We start from the raw sequence: 21050 nt of genomic DNA, 5'->3' as shown, positions 1-21050 counted from the left end.
TTTAAGTCAATAAGTAGTGGAGTGAGCATATTGTCTAGAAACATGGAAGGAAATAATAGAAGAAACAGCTAAAAATATTGAAAGTGGTTGCTTCCAAAGATGCAGACCCAGGCATATGTAAGGAAGGGGTAGGGGACTGCAGATTTTTATCATAAATGCCTTAACTTTTCAAACTATGTAAATAAGTTACTTTGATTTTTTAAAAAATAAAATATTTCTGCTTCTTGGAATTTGGAGTAGAAATATTTTTCCTTATTCTCCCCACTAAGAACAACTAAAAACCCTGGAAATTATATATAAAACAAGCATAGGAAGACTCTTGAAGGTGGAGAAAAAAAGACAGACCAGCTAGGGACTTCAGTTGCTGAGGAACAACACAGTTGTAAATTCCTCCAGTTTTCTTTTTGCTTAATATATCTCAGACTTAGAGATGAAGAATCTAGCAACCGAGAAACACCAGTGGGTGCAGACAAAAAGAAAGCACAAATTAAAGACTGCTTTCACTAGTCCAAGGATCAGGAAAGCCTAGCAACGGTAAACTTTTAGACAATTAGCATTATACTCTAGTCAAACACCACAGAAAACAACAGTAGCGCCACCTTTACCCATGCCAGCAAAGGCTGAATGGGAAAGAGGCATGCATTCTTGCTGCCCAAAACCTCCATTGGGTCGTACCAGAGAAGACCATGAAAGGAGTTGGAACTTCATCACTCCTGGGCAATAATGAGGCCCCCAATAGTAGAAATCACCTGAGCAGCCTAGACTTCCACACACCCCCAGAAGTAACAAGGTGACCTCCACACTGATGGAGGTGATGTTAGAGAAAGCTGAGAGTCAGATTTTTCACCACTGTCCAACATAAATGAGACCTTCCCAAAACTTTCAGTATTAGGGAAAGTCAGATGGGGAGCAGTAACAAGACATATCTACCCTTCCCAGCCAGGGAGTCATCAATGGAGGCCTAGTGAGGAGATGGAAATCCTACCCTTGACCAGCAGTAATGAAGATTCCCCCATTCTTGGCTGTCAATTGAGAGTGAATAGGGAATATAGACTTCTATCCCAACCTGGAAATAATGAGGTGACATCCCTTTTACCCTGCTAATTCAGTATCCAAAAAGGCCAGCTAAAATAGAAGGTTTAAATAAGATCCAGAGCCTCATAATATAAGAGCCAAAATGTCCAAACTTCAATTAAAAATTACTTAGCTTACAAGGAACCAGGAAGATCTCAAACTGATTGAAAAAAAGACAAAATAAATGGTAACACCAAGATGACATAGATGCTAGAATTATCCTGTCAAATATTATAAACCATCATCATAATCATGCTTCAATAGGCAATTATAAAGACACTTGAAGCAAATGAAAAAATAGAGAAACACAGGAAAAAATAGAAAGTCTCAACAAAGGAATAGAAGATATAAAGAACAAAATGTAAATTTTAGAACTAAAAAATAAAATCACCAAAATATAAAGCTCTGTTGATGGTCCCAACAGCAGAATGGAGGGGATAGAGGAAAGAATCAGTGACCTAGAAGACAGAACAACAGAAATTACCCAATCCAAAAAATAGTGAGAAAATATAGTGAAAAATAATACACAAAGCTGCACTGACTTGTGGGACTATAACAAGACATCTAGTATTTGTATCATTGGAGTCCTGGAAGGAGAGAAGAGAGAGGGTGGGTCTGAAAAAATGCTCAAAGAAATAATGGCTGAAAAGTTCCCAAATGTCATAAAAGATATAAATGTACAAGTTCAAGAAGTTAAGTGAATTCCAAAATGGTAAATGCAAAAAAGTCCACACACATCATAGTCAAACTTCTTAAACTAAAGTCAAAGAAAATAAATATTGAAAGCAGTGAAAGAGTAATGATTCCTTATCTATAGGGGGAAAACAATTTGAATAATAGCAGACTTCTCATCAGAAACCATGAATGCCAAAATAAAGTAGTACAACATCTTTCAAGTGCTGAAACAAAAACTATCACTCCAGAATTCTATATCCAGCAAAAATATCCTCAGGAATGAAGGGGAAATCAAGACATTCTCAGATGCAGAAAAACTAAGAAAATTTATCATGAGCAGAACAACCTATAAGAATGTCTAAAGGAAGTTCTCTAAACATATAGAAAATGGTAAAAGAAGGAACCTTGGACATCAAGAAGAGAAAGAACATGGTAACCAAAAATATGGGTATATACAATAGGTTTTCCTTCTCTTGAATCTTCTAAATTATGTTTTATGGTTGATGCAAAAATTATAACATTGTCTGATATGGTTCTAAACATATGTAGAAAAAATATTTAAAACAATCATATTTTAAATGGGAAGGGTAAAGGGACAATCATTTTAAATGGGGAGGGTAAAGGGACATAAAGGGAGCTAAGGTTTCTATACTTCATTCAAACTAGTAAAATGATGACACATGTGATAAGTTACATACATGTATATAAATGTAATACCAAAAGCAAACATAAAAATCCTATACAAAAATATAAACTCAAAACCACTATAGATAAATCAAAATGGAATTCTAAAAAATGTTCAAGTAATCCACAGGAAAATGAAATAAATAAAACATATAAATCAAAAATAGGGAACAAATAGAATACAAAAAATAAAATGGCAGATTTAAATCCTAACATATCAATAATTTACAATGGTCTAAATACAACAACTAAAAGACAGATTAGCAGAGTGAATTTAAAAACATGATCCAACTTCTGGCAGGGGAGGAGTTAAGATGGTAGGAGAGTACAGGACCCTAAGTTTGTCTGGTTCCTTGAATTCAGCTAGATAGTTATCAAATCATTCTGAACACCTGAGAAATCAATTGAAGTTCTGAGAAAAGAAATGCTATAATTCTTCAAGTAGAAAAGTGACCACTTTTTGGAAGGTAGGAGGTGCAGAGACTTGAATCCTGGGTGATATATCTGAGGATATGGCAGTGGGGAGGGAGTCTGCTTAAGGAGACTACTGCAAAATATTATAAGCAGCAGAGCACCAAACTGGAACTTTAAGAAGTCTGCTACAGTGGGGTACATACTTGGCTTAAAGTTGCTGAGATGGTGAAGTGGGGTGGAATCCCAGGTGTGACAGTATGGTCTTAGGTCCCTGGGGTCTCAAGAAGGATAGGTGTTGCCTTAGAGCAGCAGAGTTCCCAGGCATTAGAGTGGGGAAGCCAGCGATTCTAGGTGCCAGCTTTCTGCTCTATGTTACCATAAACTGTGAACCACTACACAGCTGTCCAACTGCTTTCTGGGAAGGGGCCCAGCAAAAGGCAGAAGCGTGGTGAGACCCTTCTTGCTCCCCTGGGAGGAACAGCATGGGTGCATGCTCCAGGAGTCCCTAAAACTTGGAGTTTTGAAACTCAGTCACATGCCTGAGATAAAAAACACTTGTTCCAAGGCTGGGTGAACACAGAGTTCTGACGGAAACCAGGGAAACAAGAGTGATTGACTGCTTTTGTATGAGGGCTTACTAAAGAGTGGGGGGGACATGAACTTTCAGCTCCAGGGCTAGAGAGTGGGGCACTACCATATTCATCCTGCCCATCAAGGCTGAAAGCCCATTAGGGAGCAAAACAGCACCACATAGTGGAATCCAGAGCCACTTACACTGAGCCTGGCCCCCTGGAAAGGGAGGCATGTTTCCACAAGTACAAGGGCACCTGAGAATCAGAGCAATAGGCCCCTCCCCCAGAAGACAAGCACATACAAGTGGCTTGCACCAAGTTTACTGGCCATAGAGGCCTGCAAAGCTTCAGCTCTTGGGGAACAGTATACAGCATTCTTTGCTTTTTGTTCTTTAGTCTTTCAGTATTATTTATTCAGTTATTTTCTTATTGTTAATTCTTATTCATTTAAATTTGTATTTTTATGTATATATTATATAGATATACATATATATTTGTTTACTTGCATTGTATTTTATTTCATATATATGCATATATATATCACATATATGCATATATATATATAAGTTTTTCTTTCATTCTTATTTCGGGATCTAGTTTCTTTCAACAAGTAGACCTAAACACACCCAGGATCTAGTTTTTTGTTTTGTTTTGTTTTGTGTTTTTTTGTTTGTGTTTGTTTTGTTTTGTTTTTCTGTTGTCATTGTTGTTTTTACCTTTTCTTTCTTCCTTTCGCTCCTGGACAAAATGATAAGATGGAGAAATTCACCCCAAAAGAAAGAACAGGAGGTCGTACTCACTGTCAGGGATTTAATCAATAGGGATATAAGTAAGATATCTGCACTAAAATTTAAAACAACTATTATAAAGATACTATCTGGGCTTGAAAAAAGCATAGAAGACACTAGAGAATCCCTTACTGTAAAAATAAAAGAACTAAAATCTAGCCAGGCTGAAATTAAGAAATGCTATTAATGAGATGCAGTCCCAAGTGGAGGATATAAAAATGAGGATGAATGAAGCAGAAGAGAGGATCAGTGATATAGACGATAAAGTGATAGAAAATAAAGAAGCTGAAGAGAGAAAGAAAATTATTAGATCACGAAGGGAGACTTAGAGAACTCAGCAATTCCATAAAGCAAAACAATATCCATATGATAGGTGTCCCAGAAGATGAGGAGTGGGATAAAGGGGCAGAAGGTTTATTTGACCAAATTATAGCTGAGAAATTCCCTAGTCTGGGAAAGGAAATAGGCATTCAAGTCCAGGAGGCACAGAGAACCCACCTCAATGTCAATAAAAATAGGTTAACACCAACACATAATAGTGAAGCTTGCAAATTTCAAAGATAAAAAGAAAATGCTGAAAGCAGCTCAAGACAAGAGATCCTTAACTTACAAGGGTAGACACCTAAGGCTGGCAGCAGACCCATCCACAGAGATCTGGCATGCCAGAAAGGACTGGCATGATATATTCAACATGCTAAATGAAAAAAACATGCAGCCAAGACTACTTTATCCAGCAAGGCTGTCATTCAGAATAGAAGGAGAGATAAAGAGTTTCCAGGACAAACAAAAACTAAAGGAATTTGTGAACACTAAACCAGCCCTGCAAGAAATATTAAAGGGGATCCTTCGAGTGGAGAGAGAGCCCAAAAGTAACAAAAACCAGAAAGAAACAATCTACAGGAACAGTGATTTTACAGGTAATACAATGGCACTAAATTCATATCTTTCAATAACTACTCTGAATGTAAATGGACTAAATGCTCCAATCCAAAGACATAGGGTATCAGAATGGATAAAAAACAAAACAAAAACAAAAACAAGACCCATTGATATGCTCCTTACAAGAGACTCATTTTAGAGCCAAGGACTCCTCCAGATTGAAAGTGAGGGGGTGGAGAACCATCCATCATGCTAATGGACATCAAAAGAAAGGTGGAGTAGCCATCCTTACATCAGGCAAAATAGATTTCAAGCCAAAGACTGTAATAAGAGATGAAGAAGGACACTATATCATAATAAAAGGGTCTATCCAACAAGAAGATCTAAATATTGTAAATATTTAGGCCCCTAACTTGGAAGCAGCTAAATATATAAAACAATTAATAACAAAATTAAAAAAAAACTCATTGTTAATAATACAATAATAGTAGGGGACTTTAACACCCCACTCACAACAATGGACAGATCTAAGCAGAAGATCAACAAGGAAACAATGGTTTTGAATGACACACTGGACCAGATGGACTTCACAGATATATTCAGAGCACTTCATCCTAAAGCAGCAGAATATGCATTCTCCTTGAGTGCACATGGACCATTCTCCAGAATAGATCACATACTGGTCACAAATCAGGTCTCAACTGGTACAAAAAGAATGAGATCATACCATGCATATTTTCAGACCACAACTTGAAGTCAACGACAAAAAAAAAATTTGGAAGGACCACAAATACAAGGAGTTTAAAGAACATCCTCTAAAGAATGAATGAGTCAGGGGCGCCTGGGTGGCTCAGTTGGTTAAGCGACTGCCTTCGGCTCGGGTCATGATCCTGGAGTCCCGGGATCGAGTCCCACATTGGGCTTCCTGCTCAGCAGGGAGTCTGCTTCTCCCTCTGACCCTCTTCCCTCTCGTGCTCTCTATCTCTCATTCTCTCTCTCTCTGAAATAAATAAATAAAATCTTTAAAAAAAAAAAAGAATGAATGAGTCAACCAGGAAATTAAAGAATTTAAAAAAAATACACGGAAACAAATGAAAATGAAAACATGACAGTTCAAAACCTTTGGGATGCAACAAAGGCAGTCCTAAGAGGGAAGTATACAGCAATACAGGCCTTCCTCAAGAAACAAGAAAAGCCTCAAATATACAACTTAACCTCACACTTAAAGGAGCTGGAACAAGAACAGCAAATAGAGCCTAAATCCAGCAAGAGAAAAAAAATAAAGATTAGTGCAGAAATCAATGATATAGAAATAAAAAAAAAAAACAGTAGAACAGATCAATGAAACTAGAAGCAGGTTCCTTGAAATAATTAATAAAATTGATAAACCCCTAGCCAAACTTGTCAAAAAGAGAAGAGAAAGGACCCAAATAAATAAAATCACGAATGAGAGCGGAGAGATCACAACCAACACCAAAGAAATACAATTATAAGAGAATATTATGATCAATTACAAAAATTAGGCAATCTGGAAGAAATGGATGCATTCCTAGAAACATATAAACTACCAAAATTGAAGCAGGAAGAAATAGAAAACCTGAACAGACCCTTAACAAACAAAGAAGTTAAATTAGTAATCAAAAATCTCCCAACAGGGCGGAGCAAGATGGCGGAGGAGTAGGAGACCTAGATTTCGTCTGGTCTCAGGAATTCAGCTGAATGGGGATCAAACAATTCTGAACACCTACGAACTCAACAGGAGATCGGACAGGAGAGTAGCAACAACTCTCTGAACAGAGAAGCGACCACTTACTGGAAGGTAGGGCTTGCGGAGAAGTGAATCCGAGGCGATATTTGGGAGGATAGACGGCGGGGGAGGGGCCTCCGCCGGCCGCTTCTGGCAAGTGATAGAGCCGCGGAGCACAAAATCGGACCTTTTAGAAGTTGGCTCGGCGGAGGGACGTCGCTGCAGTGGCTAAGCGGGGGGTGGAATCCTCCCGGGACAGTGTGGTCTCAGGACCCTTGGGGTCACAGAGAGACTGGGGGTGCCTGAGTGCAGCAGAGCTCCCAGGTATCAGAGCAGGGAAGCCGGCTGCAGATACGGAGCAGAGTCGCGGGCTCTCAGCTCGGGGTTGCCATAAACTGTGATCTGCGGCCCAGTCGGGGCACGGCTCCCCCAGCAGGGACCCAACAAGCAACAGATCCGGGGAGACTCCCCTTCCTTCCCGGGGAGGAGCGGTGCGGGAACGCACTGCAGGGATCTGCTGGGTTTGGAGACTCTGCGCGGGGTCGGGTGCCAGAGATAGCAACGCTCGATCACAGGCCGGGTGAGCACGGAGTGCGGCCGGAGACCGGGGACACGGAAGTGACTGCTTTTCTCTGGGGGCACACTGAGGAGCGGGGCCCCGAGTTCTCAGCTCCTCCAAGTGGAGATTGGGAGGCCACCATTTCTGCCCTGGTCCTCCAAGGCTGTACGGAGAGCTTGCAGGGAACAAAAGCTCCTGAGAGCAAACCGGAGCAGCTTCCTTAGCCCGGACCGACAAGGGCGGGGCAATTCCGCCTCCGGCAAAGACATTTGGAAACCACGGCAACAGGCCCCTCCCCCAGAAGATCAGCACAAACAGCCAGCAAGCCAAGACCAAGTTGATCGATCAAGGAGAATAGGAGAACTCCAGCGCTAGGGGAATACTGCACATAGATTCATGGCTTTTTTTTTTTTTTTTACCATGATTCATTATTTCATCAAAGTTAATTTTTGTTGACTGTTTTTTTTTTATTTTTCGTTTTCCCTTTTTCAACCAACATCTTATAAATCCCTTTTTAAAAAAAAAATTTTTTTTTTATTTTTCATTTTTAGAGTCATATTTTATCCCTTCATAGTAGTTACCCTTATTTTTGGCATATATATATAAGTTGTTCTCTCTTTAAAATTTTGAGGTACAGTTTCTTCTAACAGATCAAAATATACCCTAAATCACTAGTGTATGGCTTTGTTCTAGTCTCCTGCCTGATCACATTCTCTCCCTTTTTCCTTTTTTTTTTTCTTAAATCTTCTTTCTTTTTTCAAACAACTTATCTTACCAAGTCCTTTTATAAAATCTTTTATAATTTTCATCTTTACAGTCATCTTCCATCCCTTCATTGTATCAACCCTTATTTTGTACATATATGTCTTTCTTCCTTTAAAATTTTAGGAGGCACTTTTTTCTAACAGACCAAAATACGCCCAAAATCTAGTGTGTGGCACTGATCTATGCACTAGCCTGATCATATTTGATCATATTCTGCCTTTTTTGTATTGTTTTGTTTTGTTTTTATCTTTTTTTTTTTCTTTTTCTCTTTCTTTTTTCTTTCTTTCCCTTTCTTTTCCCCTGGTGTCAGGTCTTTTCTGATTTGTATACAGTATATTTGCTGGGGACGTTGTAAACCTGTTAGCATTTTGTTCTCTCATTCATCTATTCTCCTCTGGACAAAATGACAAGACGAAAGAAATCACCTCAGCAAAAAGAACAAGAGGTAGTACCGTCAGCCAGGGACGTACTCAATACGGACATTAGTACGATGTCGGACCTAGAGTTCAGAATCATGATTTTAAAGATACTAGCTGGGCTTGAAAAAAGCGTGGAAGTTATTAGAGAAACCCCTTCTGGAGAAATAAAAGAACTAAAATCTAACCAAATCGAAATCAAAAAGGCTATTGATGAGGTGCAATCAAAAATGGGGGCACTAAATGCTAGGATAAATGAGGCAGAAGAGAGAATCAGCGATATAGAAGACCAAATGATGGAAAATAAAGAGGCTGAGAAAAAGAGAGAGAAACAACTACAGGATCACGAGGGCAGAATTCGAGAGATAAGTGATACGATAAGACGAAACAACATTAGAATAATTGGGATCCCAGAAGAAGAAGAAGAGAGAGAGAGGGGCAGAAGGTATATTGGAGCAAATTATAGCAGAGAACTTCCCTAATGTGAGGAAGGAAACAGGCATTAAAATCCAGGAGGCACAGAGAACCCCTCTCAAAATCAATAATAATAGGTCAACACCCCAACATCTAATAGTAAAACTTACGAGTCTCAGAGACAAAGAGAAGATCCTGAAAGCAGCTCGGGAGAAGAGATATGTAACCTACAATGGTAGAAACATTAGATTGGCAACAGACCTATCCACAGAGACCTGGCAGGCCAGAAAGGACTGGCAAGATATCTTCAGAGCACTAAACGAGAAAAATATGCAGCCAAGAATACTCTATCCAGCTAGGCTGTCATTGAAAATAGAAGGAGAGATAAAAAGCTTCCAGAACAAACAAAAACGAAAGGAATTTGCAAACACGAAACCAGCCCTCCAAGAAATATTGAGAGGGGTCCTCTAAGCAAAGAAAGAACCTAAAAGCAGCAAAGAGCAGAAACGAACACAGACAACAGACAGTTAACAGTCACCTTACAGGTAATACAATGACACTAAATTCATACCTTTCAATAGTTACCCTGAATGTAAATGGGCTAAATGCCCCAATCAAAAGACACAGGCTATCAGATTGGATTAAAAAACAAGACCCATCAATATGCTGTCTGCAAGAGACTCATTTTAGACCCAAAGACACCCCCAGATTGAAAGTGAGGGGGTGGAAAACCATTTACCATGCTAATGGACACCAAAAGAAAGCTGGGGTGGCAATCCTTATATCAGACAAACTAGATTTTAAAACAAAGACTGTAATAAGAGATGAGGAAGGACACTATATCCTACTTAAAGGGTCTATCCAACAAGAAGATCTAACAATTGTAAATATCTATGCCCCGAACATGGGAGCAGCCAATTATATAAGGCAATTAATAACAAAAGCAAAGAAACACATTGATAACAATACAATAATAGTGGGGGACTTTAACACCCCCCTGACTGAAATGGACAGATCATCTAAGCAAAAGATCAACAAGGAAATAAAGACTTTAAATGACACACTGGACCAAATGGACTTCACAGACATATTCAGAACATTCCATCCCAAAACAAAGGAATACACATTCTTCTCTAGTGCCCATGGACCATTCTCCAGAATTGATCACATCCTAGGTCACAAATCAGGTCTCAATCGGTACCAAAAGATTGGGATCATTCCCTGCATATTTTCAGACCACAATGCTTTGAAACTAGAACTCAACCACAAGAGGAAAGTCGGAAAGAACTCAAATACATGGAGGCTAAAGACCATCCTACTAAAGAATGAATGGGTCAACCAAGAAATCAAAGAAGAATTAAAAAAATTCCTGGAAACCAATGAAAATGAAAACACAACTGTTCAAAATCTTTGGGATACAGCAAAGGCAGTCCTGAGAGGAAAGTATATAGCAATACAAGCCTTTCTCAAGAAACAAGAGAGGTCTCAAATACACAACCTAACCCTACACCTAAAGGAGCTGGAGAAAGAACAGCAAATAAAGCCTAAACCCAGCAGGAGAAGAGAAATCATAAAGATCAGAGCAGAAATCAATGAACTAGAAACCAAAAGAACAGTAGAACAGATCAACGAAACTAGGAGCTGGTTCTTTGAAAGAATTAACAAGATTGATAAACCCCTGGCCAGACTTATCAAAAAGAAAAGAGAAATGACCCAAATCAACAAAATCATGAATGAAAGAGGAGAGATCACAACCAACACCAAAGAAATACAAACAATTATAAGAACATATTATGAGCAACTCTATGCCAACAAATTAGATAACCTGGAAGAAATGGGTGCATTCCTAGAGATGTATCAACTACCAAAATTGAACCAGGAAGAAATAGAAAACCTGAACAGACCTATAACCACTAAGGAAATTGAAACAGTCATCAAAAATCTCCCAAGAAACAAAAGCCCAGGGCCAGATGGCTTCCCAGGGGAATTCTATCAGACATTTCAAGAAGAATTAATACCTATTCTCCTGAAACTGTTCCAAAAAATAGAAATGGAAGGGAAACTTCCAAACTCATTTTATGAGGCCAGCATTACCTTGATCCCAAAACCAGACAAAGACCCCATCAAAAAAGAGAATTACAGACCAATATCCTTGATGAACATGGATGCAAAAATTCTCACCAAAATACTAGCCAATAGGATCCAACAGTACATTAAAAGGATTATTCACCAGGACCAAGTGGGATTTATTCCTGGGCTGCAAGGCTGGTTCAACATCCGCAAATCAATCAATGTGATACAATACATTAACAAAAGAAAGAGCAAGAATCATATGATCCTCTCAATAGATGCAGAAAAAGCATTTGACAAAGTACAACATCCTTTCTTGATCAAAACTCTTCAGAGTATAGGGATAGAGGGTACATACCTCAATATCATAAAAGCCATCTATGAAAAACCTACAGCGAATATCATTCTCAATGGGGAAAGGCTGAGAGCTTTTCCCCTAAGGTCAGGAACGCGGCAGGGATGTCCACTCTCACCACTGCTATTCAACATAGTATTAGAAGTCCTAGCCACAGCAATCAGACAACAAAAAGAAATCAAAGGCATCCAAATCGGCAAAGAGGAAGTCAAACTCTCACTCTTTGCAGATGATATGATACTGTATGTGGAAAACCCAAAAGACTCCACCCCAAAACTGCTAGAACTCATACAGGAATTCAGTAAAGTAGCAGGATATAAAATCAATGCACAGAAATCAGTGGCATTCCTATACACCAACAACAAGACAGAAGAGAGACAAATCAAGGAGTCGATCCCATTTACAATTGCACCCAAAACCATTAGATACCTAGGAATAAATCTAACCAAAGAGGCAAAGGATCTGTACTCAGAAAACTATAAAATACTCATGAAAGAAATTGAAGAAGACACAAAGAAATGGAAAAACGTTCCATGCTCATGGATTGGGAGAATCAACATTGTGAAGATGTCAATGCTACCTAGAGCAATCTACACATTCAATGCAATCCCCATCAAAATACCATCCACTTTTTTCAAAGAAATGGAACAAATAATCCTAAAATTTGTATGGAACCAGAAGAGACCCAGAATAGCCAGAGGAATATTGAAAAAGAAAAGCAAAGCTGGCGGCATCACAATTCCGGACTTCCAGCTCTATTACAAAGCTGTCATCATCAAGACAGTATGGTACTGGCACAAAAACAGACACATAGTTCAATGGAACAGAATCGAGAGCCCAGAAATGGACCCTCAGCTCTATGGTCAACTTATCTTTGACAAAGCAGGAAAGAATGTCCAATGGCAAAAAGACAGTCTCTTCAACAAATGGTGTTGGGAAAATTGGACAGCCACATGCAGAAGAATGAAACTGGACCATTTCCTTACACCACACACAAAAATAGACTCCAAATGGTTGAAAGACCTAAACGTGAGACAGGAGTCCATCAAAATCCTAAAGGAGAACACAGGTAGCAACCTTTTCGACCTTAGCCGCAGCAACTTCTTCCTAGAAACATCGCCAAAAGCACGGGAAGCCAGGGCAAAAATGAACTATTGGGATTTCATCAAGATAAAAAGCTTTTGCACAGCAAAAGAAACAGTCCACAAAACCAAAAGACAACCGACAGAATGGGAGAAAATATTTGCAAATGACATATCAGATAAAGGGCTAGTATCCAAAATCTATAAAGAACTTATCAAAGTCAACACCCAAAGAACAAATAATCCAATCAAGAAATGGGCAGAAGACATGAACAGACATTTCTCCAAAGAAGACATCCAAATGGCCAACAGGCACATGAAAAAGTGCTCAACATCGCTCGGCATCAGGGAAATCCAAATCAAAACCTCAATGAGATACCACCTCACACCCGTTAGAATGGCTAAAATTAACAAGTCAGGGAACGAGAGATGTTGGCGGGGATGTGGAGAAAGGGGAACCCTCCTACACTGTTGGTGGGAATGCAAGCTGGTGCAACCCCTCTGGAAAACAGTATGGAGGTTCCTCAAACAGTTGAAATTAGAGCTACCCTTCGATCCAGCAATTGCACTACTGGGTATTTACCACAAAGACACAAATGTAGGGACCCGAAGGGGTACATGTACCCCAATGTTTATAGCGGCAATGTCCACCATAGCCAAACTGTGGAAAGAGCCAAGATGCCCATCGACAGACGAATGGATAAAGAAGATGTGGTATATATACACAATGGAATATTATGCAGCCATCAAAAGGAATGAGATCTTGCCATTTGCAACGACGTGGATGGAACTGGAGGGTGTTATGCTGAGTGAAATAAGTCAATCAGAGAAAGACATGTATCACATGACCTCACTGATATGAGGAATTCTTAATCTCAGGAAACAAACTGAGTGTTACTGGAGTGGTTGGGGGTGGGAGGGATGGGGTGGCTGGGTGATAGACATTGGGGAGGGTATGTGCTACGGTGAGCGCTGTGAATTGTGCAAGACTGTTGAATCACAGTTCTGTACTTCTGAAACAAATAACGCAACATATTTTAAGAAAAAAGAAAAAGAAGAAGATAACAGGAGAGGAAGAAAAGGGGAGTATGTCAGAGGGGGAGACGAACCATGAGAGATGATGGACTCTGAAAAACAAACTGAGGGTTCTAGAGGGGAGGGGGGTAGGGGGATGGGTTAGCCTGGTGATGGGTATTGAGGAGGGCACGTTCTGCATGGAGCACTGGGTGCTATGAACAAACAATGAATCATGGAACACTGCACCAAAAACTAATGATGTAATATATGGTGATTAACATAACAATAAAAAATTAAAAAAAAAAATCTCCCAACAAGAGTCCAGGGCTAAATGGCTTCCCAGAGGAATTCTACTAAGCATTTAAAGAAGAATTAATACCTATTCTTCTGAAACTGTTCCAAATAATAGAAATGGAAGGAAAACTTCCAAACTCATTCTATGAGGCCAGTATTACCTTGATCCCAAAACCAGACAGAGACCCTACTAAAAAGGAGAATTAGACCAATATCCCTGATGAACATGAATGCAAAAATTCTCACCAAGATATTAACTAAAGGATCCAACAGTACATAGAAGGATTATTCACCATGACCAAGTGGGACTTATTCCTGGGTGCAGGGTGGTTCAACATCCACAAATCAATCAATGTGATACACCACATTAATAAAAAAGAAAAAAGGATAAGAATGCACCTGGGTGGCTCAGTTGGTTAAGCGACTGCCTTTGGCTCAGGTCACAATTCTGGAGTCCCGGGATCGAGTCCCACATCGGGCTCCCTGCTCAGCAGGGAGTCTGCTTCTCCCTCTGACCCTCCCCCCGTCTCATGTGCTCTCTCTCTCTCTCAAATAAATGAATAAATAAAATCTTTTTTTAAAAAAAGAAAGGATAAGAACCATATGAACTTCTCAATATATGCAGAAAAAGCATTTGACAAAATACAGCATTGTTTCTTGATAAAAACTCTTTGCAGTGTAGGGATAGAGAGAACATAACTCACTATCATAAAATCCATATATGAAAGACCCACAGTAAATATCATTCTCAGTGGGGAAAAACTAAGCTTTTCCCCTAAGGTCAGGAACATGGCAGGGATGTCCACTCTCACCACTGTTGTTCAACAGAGTACTAGAAATCCTAGCCTCAGCAATCAGACAACAAAAAGAAATAAAATGTATCCAAATCAGCAATGAAGAAGTCAAACTTTCACTCTTTGCAGATGACATAATACTCTATGTAGAAAACTCAAAAGACTCCATCAAAATATTGCTAGAACTGATAGAGGAATTCATCAAAGTCATCCTATATTTTAGGATATATAATCAGTGCACATACTGGGTATTTACCCCAAAGATACAAATGTAGGGATCCGAAGGGGTAGGTGCACCCCAATGTTTATAGCAGCAATGTCCACCATAGCCAAACTGTGGAAAGAGCCAAGATGTCCATTGACAGATGAATGGATAAAGAAGATGTGGTATATCTATAATGGAATATTATGCAGCCATCAAAAGGAATGAAATCTTGCCATTTGCAACGACGTGGATGGAACTGGAGGGTATTATGTTGAGCGAAATAAGTCAATCAGAAAGACATGTATCATATGACCTCACTGATATGAGGAATTCTTAATCTCAGGAAACAAACTGAGGGTTGCTGGAGTGGTGGGGGGTGGGAGGGATGGGGTGGCTGGGTGGTAGACATCGGGGAGGGTATGTGCTATGGTGAGTGGTGTAACGTATGCAAGACTGTTGAATCACAGATCTGTACCTCTGAAGCAAATAATACATTATAGGTTAAAAGAAGAAGAAGAAGAAGAAGAAGAAGAAGAAGAAGAAGAAGAAGAAGAAGAAGAAGAAGAAGAAGAAGAAGAAGAAGAAGATGATGATGATAGCAGGAGGGGAAGAATGAAGGGGGGGAGATCAGAGGGGGAGACGAACCATGAGAGACTATGGACTCTGAAAAACAAACTGAGGGTTATAGAGGGGAGGGGTGTGGGAGGATGGGTTAACCTGATCATGGGTATTAAAGAGGGCACGTTCTGCATGGAGCATTGGGTGTTATATGCAAACAATGAATCATGTAACACTACATCAAAAATTAATGGTGTAATGTATGGTGATTAACATAACATAATAAAAAAAAGAAAAAAGAAAATCAGTGCACAAAAGTCAGTTGCATTTCTATACACTAACAATGAGGAAGAAGAAGGAGAAATCAAGGAATCGATCCCATTTACAATTGCACCAAAAACCCTTAGATACCTAGGAATAAACCTAACCAAAGAGATAAAAGATCTGTACTCTGAAAACTATTGAACTTATGAAAGAAACTGAAGAAGACACAAAGGAATGGGAAAACACTCCATGCTCATGGATTGGAAGAACAAATACTGTTAAAACGTCTATGTTACCCTAAGCAATCTACACATTCAATGCAATCACTATCAAAATACCATCAGCATTTTTCACAGAGCTAGAACAAACAATCCTAAAATTTGTATGGAAACAGAAAATACCCTGAATAGCCAAAGGAATTTTAAAAAAGAAAACCAAAGCTGGAAGCATCACAATTCCAGAGTTCAAGCTGTCTTATAAAGCTGGAATCATCAAGACAGTATGATTCTGGCACAAAAACAGACACATAGAACAATGGAACAGAATAGCTGGACCCTCAACCCTATGGTCAACTAATCTTTGACAAAGCAGGAAAGAATATCAAATGGAAAAAAGACAGTCTCTTCAACAAATGGTGTTGGAAAAACTGGACAGCCACATGCAGAAGAATGAAACAGGACCACTTTCTTACACCATACACAAAAATAAACTAAAAATGGTTGAAAGACCTAAATATGAGACAGGAATCCATCAAAATACTAGAGGGGAATGCAGGCAGCAACCTCTTTGACCTCAGCCACAGCAACTTCTTGCTGGACATGTCTCCAAAGGCAAGAGAAACAAAAACAAAGTGAACTATTGGGACTTCATCAGGATAAAAAGCTTTTGTACAGCAATGGAAACAGTCGACAAAACTAAAATACAACCTACAGAATGGAAGAAGATATTTGCAAATGACTTATCAGATAAAGGGCTAGTGTCCAGAATCTATAAAGAACTCATCAAATTCAACACCCAAAAAAACAAATAATCCAGTCAAGAAATGAACAGAAGGCATGAACAGACATTTCTCCAAAGAAGACATACAAATGGCTACAGACACATGAAAAAATGCTCAACATCACTCATCAGGGAAATACAAGTCAAAACCACAATGAGATACCACCTCACACCCATCAGAATGGCTAAAATTAACAAGTCAGGAAACAACAGATGTTGGTAAGGATGTATAGAAAGGGGAACCCTCTTATACTGTTGGTGGGAATGCAAGCTGGTACAGACATTCTGGAAAACAGTATTGAGATTTCTCAAAAAGTTAAAAATAGAAATACTGACAACCCAGCAATTGCTCTACTAGCACTTTGTCCAAAGAATACAAACATAGTGATTTGAAGGGGCACATGCCCCACAATGTTTATAGCAGCAATATCCACAATAGCCAAAATATGGAAAGAGCCCAGATGTCCATTGACAGATGAATGGATACAGAAGATGTGGTATATATATATATATATATATATATATATATATATATATATAATGGAATATTACTCAGCCATAAAAAAAGAATGAAATCTTGCCGTTTGCAATGATGTGGATGGAACTAGAGTGTATTGTGTTAAGCAAAATAAGTCAGTCAGTGAAAGACAAATGCCATATTATTTCATTCATATGTGGAATTTAAGAAACAAAATGGATGAACATAGGGAAAGGAAAGGAAAAATAAAATAAGATGAAAACAGAAAGGGAGGCAAATCGTATGAGACTCTTAACTGTAGGAAACAAACTAAGGGTTGCTGCAGGGGAGGTTTGTGGGGGGATGGGGCAACTGGGTGATGGGCATTAAGGAGGGCAATTGATGTAATGAGCACTGAGTGTTATATGCAACTGATGAATCACTAAATTCTACCCCTGAATCTATTAATACACTATGTTACTTAAATTTAATTTAAATTAAAAATTCTAAAAAATAAATAATTTAATATTTTTTAAAAATAAAATAAAAACATGATTCAACTTTATGTTGTCTACAAGAAACTCTTTTCAAATATAATGATATTGACAAGGTTAAAGTAAAAGTAGAGAAAAACATATATAATGCAAACATCAGTCAAAGGAGACTAAAAATAGCCATATTAATATCACATAAAATAAGCTTCAAAGAAAATTACCAGAGACACATAGGGGCATTACATAATGATAAAAGGAAAAATCCACCAGGAATAGAATATATAGCAATCTGAAATGTGCATGCACCAAACAACAGGGCTGAAAGATCTATGAAGCAAAAACTGATAGAACTGTTTTTAGAGTTGTAAAAACAGAACTCTCTATTTAGAAAAATAGACAAATCCACAATTACACCAGGTGACCTCAACAGCTCACTCTTAACAATTTATAGAACAACTCGACAGAAAACCTGCAAGGATATAGACTTGAACAACACAACCAACCAACAGGATCTAATATACATATATACAGCTGTACACCCAGTAACAGTAGACTACACATTATTTTCAAGTACCCATGGAACATATACCAACATAGATCATATTGTGGGCCATAAAACGAACCTCAACAAATTTAAAAGAATTTATATCATACTAAGTGTGTTCCCAACCACAATGGAATCAAACATGAAATCAATAACAGAAAAAAATAACTAAAATCTTCAAAGTCTTGGAATCTAAACACACTTAAATTACCCATGAGTCAAAGAAGAAATGTCAGAACACACCAAAAAGTGCTTGAAAATGAATGAAAATGAAAACATGACATATTAAAATTTGTAAGAAAGTTACAGCACTAAATGGATACATTAGAAAGGAGGAATGGGGGTGCCTGGGTGGCTCAGTCATTAAGCGTCTGCCTTTGGCTCAGGTCATGATCCCAGGGTCCTGGGATTGAGTCCTGCATTGGGCTTCCTGTTCCGCAGGAAGCCTGCTACTCCCTCTCCCACTCCCCCTGCTTGGGTTCCCTCTCTCGCTGTGTCTCTCTCTGTCAAATAAATAAATAAAATCTTTTTAAAAAATTAAATAAAAAAATTTTTAAAAAGAAAGGAGGAATAGTCTCAAACCAATAATCTAAGCTCCCAGCTCAAAAATCTAGAAAAAGAAAAGCAAAATAAACCCAATGCAATCAGAAGGAAAAAAATAATACAGAACAGAAGTAAATGAAATTAAAAATAGAAAAATAATAGAGACAATCAATGAAACAGATGGTTATTTTTTTATTTAAATTCCAGTTAGTTAACATACAGTGTAATATTAGTTTCAGGTGTACAGTATAGTGATTCAATCCTTCCATATAATACCCAGTGCTCATCACAGTGCCTTCCTTAATCCCTATCACCTATTTAACCCACACCCTCACCCACCCCTCCTCTGGTAACCATCAGTTTGTTCTCTATAGTTAAGAGTCTGTTTCTTGGTTTGTACCTCTCTTTCTTTTTTCCTCTTTGATCATTTGTTTCTTAAATTCCACAAAAGAGTGAAATCATAAGGTATTTGTCTTTCTCTGACTGAGTTATTTCACTTAGTATCATACTCTCTAGGCTCCATCCACATCACTACAAATGGCAAGATTTCATTCTTTTTTTATGGCTGAGTAATATTCCATTGTGTCTTCTTTATCCATCATCAGCTGATGGACACTTGGGCCGTTTCCATAATTTGGCTATTGTAAATAATGCTGCTATAAACATAGAGGTGCATGCATCCCTTTGAATTAGTATTTTTCTATTCTTTGGGTAAATACCTAGTAGTGCAATTGCTGGATCATAGGATAGTCCTATTTTTAACTTTTTTAAGAATGTCCATATTGTTTTCCATAGTGGCTGTACCAGTATGCATTCCCACCAACAGTGCAAGAGGGTTTCCCTTTCTCCACATCCTCGCCAACACCTGTTGATTCTTGTGTTGTTGATTTTAGCCCTTCACACAGGTGTGAGATGATATCTTATTATAGTTTTGATTTGCATTTCCCTGATGAGTGAGGTTGAGCATCTTCTCATGTGTCTGTTGGCCATCTGTATGTGTTCTTTGGAAAAACGTCTATTCATGTCTTCTGCCTATTTTTTAATTAAATTCATTTTGGGGGTGTTGAGTTTTATAAGTTCTTTATATATTTTGGATACTAAGCCTTTATTAGATATGTCATTTGAAATATCTTCTCCCATTCTGAAGGTTGCCTTTTAGTTTTGTGGAAGCTATAAAACCATGGAAAGTACAGCACGTCAGTGTGTCCTGACAGCTGGGTCCCTGATGGGTCTGGATGACATTAACTCACAGCAGCTGGTAGAGAGGTGAGGTCTGCAGGAACACGAGACTGCCTGGACCCTGTCTATGGTCTCTCTGGGCTGTGGTTTTGTGGGCTCTGTAGTAGGAGGCTAGTAAATGGTTTTGGAGCAGTTCATCCCTAGCGCCACCAAAGTAGATGCACTAAAGAAGATGCTATTGAATCAGGGGGGCTTTGCCCCATGTTTTCTAGGCTGGTTCCTCCCATTGGTAAGAGCACTCAATGGACCGTCAGTCCAGGACAACTGGGCCAAGCTACAGCAGGACTATCCTGATGCCCTCATCACCAACTACTATCTGGCCTGCCATGCAGTTAGCCAACTTCTACCTGGTTCCCCTTCATTACATGTTGGCCGTTGTCCAGTGTATTGTTGTTATCTGGAACTCCTACCTGTCCTGGAAGGCACACCAACTCTAGGCCTGCCTCAATCCATTGTCTCCACCTTGCAGTGATCCAGCTTGACACTGGAGTCATCAGACAAACTCCTCAAAGTGGGCACATCCGTTTTCATGGGGTTCAATTGCCAGTCAGAACTTAATGGGTTTAGCATCTGACTCCTTTTGAAATCATTAAAACCTTTAGAATGGTCCTCTACTCAAAACAAATGATTATTCTTTTAAAAGACCAATAAAGTTGACAAACCTCTAGAAAGACTGACAAAGGAAAAAAGAGAAAACACAAATTACCAATGTAAGTAATGAAACAGGATATCACCACTAACCCTGTAGATATCAAAACAGTAAGAGAATGGTATGTAAAACTGTACACACACAAATTCAACAACTCAGGTGATATGGACTGATTCTTCAAAAAATACAAACTACCACACCCTCACCCAATATAAAATAGATAATTTGACTAGCACTGTAACAAAATTAAATTTAGTAGAATTATACCAAATGTATAAAGAATAAATGCCAATTCCATACAATATCTTCCAGATAATAAAAGAGGAAGAAACAATTCACAATTCACTTCATAAAACTAGTATTAGCCTGATACCAAAACCAAACATAGTGTAAAAAACTATACAGACCAATGTTCCTCATGAATACATATGTAAAAGTCTCTAACAAAATAACAGAAAAAACAATTCAGCTACACATAAAAGTAATTATACACCAAGAT

At 38.6% G+C, this 21050-nt stretch overlaps 1 pseudogene; it reads left to right on the top strand.

Annotated features, from left to right (window-relative positions):
• The window catches only part of LOC114223755 (mitochondrial inner membrane protein Mpv17 pseudogene), a 30622-nt pseudogene extending 10283 nt beyond the window's left edge, over window positions 1-20339 (top strand).
• The last annotated feature ends 711 nt before the right edge of the window (window positions 20340-21050 follow it).

Source organism: Eumetopias jubatus, unplaced genomic scaffold (genome assembly GCF_037043125.1).
Source record: "Eumetopias jubatus isolate StellerSeaLion01/CBP00866 unplaced genomic scaffold, mEumJub1_p1.0 scaffold_11, whole genome shotgun sequence".
Lineage (NCBI taxonomy): Eukaryota > Metazoa > Chordata > Mammalia > Carnivora > Otariidae > Eumetopias > Eumetopias jubatus.
The sequence above is the reverse complement of the archived record's forward strand: the minus strand, read 5'-3'. Positions and strand labels throughout refer to the sequence as shown.